Source organism: Saccoglossus kowalevskii, chromosome 5, assembly GCF_978046115.1.
Source record: "Saccoglossus kowalevskii chromosome 5, keSacKowa6.1, whole genome shotgun sequence".
NCBI lineage: Eukaryota > Metazoa > Hemichordata > Enteropneusta > Harrimaniidae > Saccoglossus > Saccoglossus kowalevskii.
This window is the reverse complement of record NC_140645.1, coordinates 25,104,658-25,109,453: the sequence shown is the minus strand read 5'-3', so window position 1 is coordinate 25,109,453 and position 4,796 is coordinate 25,104,658.

Below are 4,796 nucleotides of genomic sequence, written 5' to 3'. Positions count from 1 at the left end.
ATACTAGTATATCATCTCAACCATCCGACTAAAACTACACACATCCATGTGATACTAGTATATCATCTCAACCATCCGACTAAAACTACACACATCCATGTGATACTAGTATATCATCTCAACCATCCGACTACAACTATACATATCCATATGATACTAGTATATCATCTCAACCATCCGACTAAAACTACACATATCCATGTGATACCAGTATATCATCTCAACCATCCGACTAAAACTACACACATCCATGTGATACTAGTATATCATCTCAACCATCCGACTAAAACTACACACATCCATGTGATACTAGTATATCATCTCAACCATCCGACTAAAACTACACATATCCATGTGATACTAGTATATCATCTCAACCATCCGACTAAAACTACACATATCCATGTGATACTAGTATATCATCTCAACCATCCGACTACAACTACACATATCCATGTGATACCAGTATATCATCTCAACCATCCGACTACACTACACATATCCATGTGATACTAGTATATCATCTCAACCATCCAACTACAACTACACATATCCATGTGATACTAGTATATCATCTCAACCATCCGACTAAAACTACACATATCCATGTGATACTAGTATATCACCCAACCATCCGACTAAAACTACACATATCCATGTGATACTAGTATATCATCTCAACCATCCGACTAAAACTACACATATCCATGTGATACCAGTATATCATCTCAACCATCCGACTACACTACACATATCCATGTGATACTAGTATATCATCTCAACCATCCAACTACAACTACACATATCCATGTGATACTAGTATATCATCTCAACCATCCGACTAAAACTACACATATCCATGTGATACTAGTATATCACCCAACCATCCGACTAAAACTACACACATCCATGTGATACTAGTATATCATCTCAACCATCCGACTAAAACTACACATATCCATGTGATACTAGTATATCACCCAACCATCCGACTAAAACTACACATATCCATGTGATACTAGTATATCACCCCAACCATCCGACTACAACTATACATATCCATGTGATACTAGTATATCATCTCAACCATTAGTCTACAACTACACATATCCATGTGATACTAGTATATCACCTCAATCATCCGACTAAAACTACACACATCCATGTGATACTAGTATATCATCTCAATCATCCGACTAAAACTACACACATCCATGTGATACCAGTATATCATCTCAACCATCCGACTAAAACTACACACATCCATGTGATACTAGTATATCATCTCAACCATCCGACTAAAACTACACACATCCATGTGATACTAGTATATCATCTCAACCATTAGTCTACAACTACACATATCCATGTGATACTAGTATATCATCTCAACCATCCGACTACAACTACACATATCCATGTGATACTAGTATATCATCTCAACCATCCGACTAAAACTACACACATCCATGTGATACTAGTATATCATCTCAACCATCCGACTAAAACTACACATATCCATATGATACTAGTATATCATCTCAACCATCCGACTACAACTACACATATCCATGTGATACTAGTATATCATCTCAACCATCCGACTAAAACTACACACATCCATGTGATACTAGTATATCATCTCAACCATCCGACTAAAACTACACACATCCATGTGATACTAGTATATCATCTCAACCATCCGACTAAAACTACACATATCCATATGATACTAGTATATCATCTCAACCATCCGACTACAACTATACATATCCATGTGATACTAGTATATCATCTCAACCATCCGACTACAACTATACATATCCATGTGATACTAGTATATCATCTCAACCATCCGACTACAACTATACATATCCATGTGATACTAGTATATCATCTCAACCATCCGACTAAAACTACACACATCCATGTGATACTAGTATATCATCTCAACCATCCGACTAAAACTACACACATCCATGTGATACTAGTATATCATCTCAACCATCCGACTAAAACTACACACATCCATGTGATACTAGTATATCATCTCAACCATCCGACTACAACTATACATATCCATATGATACTAGTATATCATCTCAACCATCCGACTAAAACTACACATATCCATGTGATACCAGTATATCATCTCAACCATCCGACTAAAACTACACACATCCATGTGATACTAGTATATCATCTCAACCATCCGACTAAAACTACACACATCCATGTGATACTAGTATATCATCTCAACCATCCGACTAAAACTACACATATCCATGTGATACTAGTATATCATCTCAACCATCCGACTAAAACTACACATATCCATGTGATACTAGTATATCATCTCAACCATCCGACTAAAACTACACATATCCATGTGATACTAGTATATCATCTCAACCATCCGACTAAAACTACACATATCCATGTGATACTAGTATATCATCTCAACCATCCGACTAAAACTACACATATCCATGTGATACCAGTATATCATCTCAACCATCCGACTAAAACTACACATATCCATGTGATACCAGTATATCATCTCAACCATCCGACTAAAACTACACACATCCATGTGATACTAGTATATCATCTCAACCATCCGACTAAAACTACACACATCCATGTGATACTAGTATATCATCTCAACCATCCGACTAAAACTACACATATCCATGTGATACCAGTATATCATCTCAACCATCCGACTAAAACTACACACATCCATGTGATACTAGTATATCATCTCAACCATCCGACTAAAACTACACACATCCATGTGATACTAGTATATCATCTCAACCATCCGACTAAAACTACACATATCCATGTGATACCAGTATATCATCTCAACCATCCGACTAAAACTACACACATCCATGTGATACTAGTATATCATCTCAACCATCCGACTAAAACTACACACATCCATGTGATACCAGTATATCATCTCAACCATCCGACTAAAACTACACACATCCATGTGATACTAGTATATCATCTCAACCATCCGACTACAACTACACACATCCATGTGATACTAGTATATCATCTCAACCATCCGACTAAAACTACACATATCCATGTGATACTAGTATATCATCTCAACCATCCGACTACAACTACACATATCCATGTATCTGTCTTACTGCTATCGCCAATTTCTTCATCAATATTTATTCAGTTTCATGATCTCATTCTTTTTTTGTCTGTCTTTAGGTAGATTAGCTTTGAATTGACCAACAACTATTTAATTGTGCATTTCACCTACAAGATAATTGTAAGAGTGGAAATTATGTATATTGCACACGGAAATTTACACAATAGAAATTAAGACTTGGAAATTCTATAATTATAGCCATTTTTGCGTTAATCTTAGCGTTTTGGGAAAAAATATACTTACTCTTATTACACCGTATATGCGTAGACGCGACGTAAAACACTTTTATGATAGAAGCCTACTCATATTATATGAATTTATCCATTTTCCAATAAATTTGACTCCCGGGCAATATATTTATATTGATTTTGAAAGGTTTAGGTCACCAGCCTAATTTAGAGAAAATGATATTTGTATTTTAGTGGGTATTTGCTATTTTGTCAGTTTACAATACTTAAATCATGAGTCGTGTGGCGGAGATATTGTGCCATGTTTCAAATTGTAGGTTGCCGAACTTTTCCTTTTAACATTGTGCTCTATAGAATTGTTATAAAAATACATCAATATTCAACTTCAACGTGTTCAGCTCTTTCCATGCTATTACTAGAACCACATACATTGGAAAATAAACGCACAATTTCGGATAGTTATCGCTGAAACAGGCATTAGCCTAAAACCTCGCGGACGGCCGTGAAAAATGAGGTTATGATTACTAGTATCTTTTTTGAAAGCTCTATCGTGACTACACCCATTTCTTAAAATGCTAGTATTAGTTCACTGCGCACATTGCCCCAGTGTGGTGACGGACATTGTCACTGATAAAACTCTTCTTAGCAGAACGGTGTCTCTTTTATTTGCAAGGAGGTACCCAATAAGTGGCGAAATAGAATTCTACGACGTCTCCGTATTTAGGCCATTCTAGAGTGTCGTTGAACGTGTGCTCTGAATGACTGGATTCCAGGCTGTGGGAGAACCCTGTTCATCACTGTACGCTGCAGCTGTGTGATACACTATTGTATGATTCTCTGCCAGACATGGTCTTCGAAGCAGCCTGAACATGGCATAATCATAAAAAAACACAATCATAATCGCATATGTTCAGTTGCGTGAACAAGTAATATTAACATTTACTGTTTTGTCTACTGTTGTCATAACAATTAAGAGCCCCTAACATAAACTGAAATAATGTATTTTTGTCGTGTGACAAGTAATTTCGATTTGAACTTAAAACCCCTGCCGTCACTGTTTCTCATCGAGCTTGCATTAAACAGTCACATATCACAACTAAGAAATCGATACAACATATATGGCACATTTATGACAAAAAAATCATCAATATTCGTATTTATGTGTAAAATTCAATGGAGTTGGAAATATTTCCAGTACTTTTACAAAGTGTGGAATACAAGATGCACACGATTATTTGTTCAATTACGAATTTTGCAATACGACCCTGACTTGTGTTGCTATGAGTCATCCGACACATTACACGTAACTGACCAGATGTCACGAACATGATTTATTGGATTATGTCATCATGGATGAAAGGTCCAATAAAGTTTTGGTAGTTGATCAGTTGATGCTCCATTTCTAGTCAGAGAACAGTTCATAGAGCTGT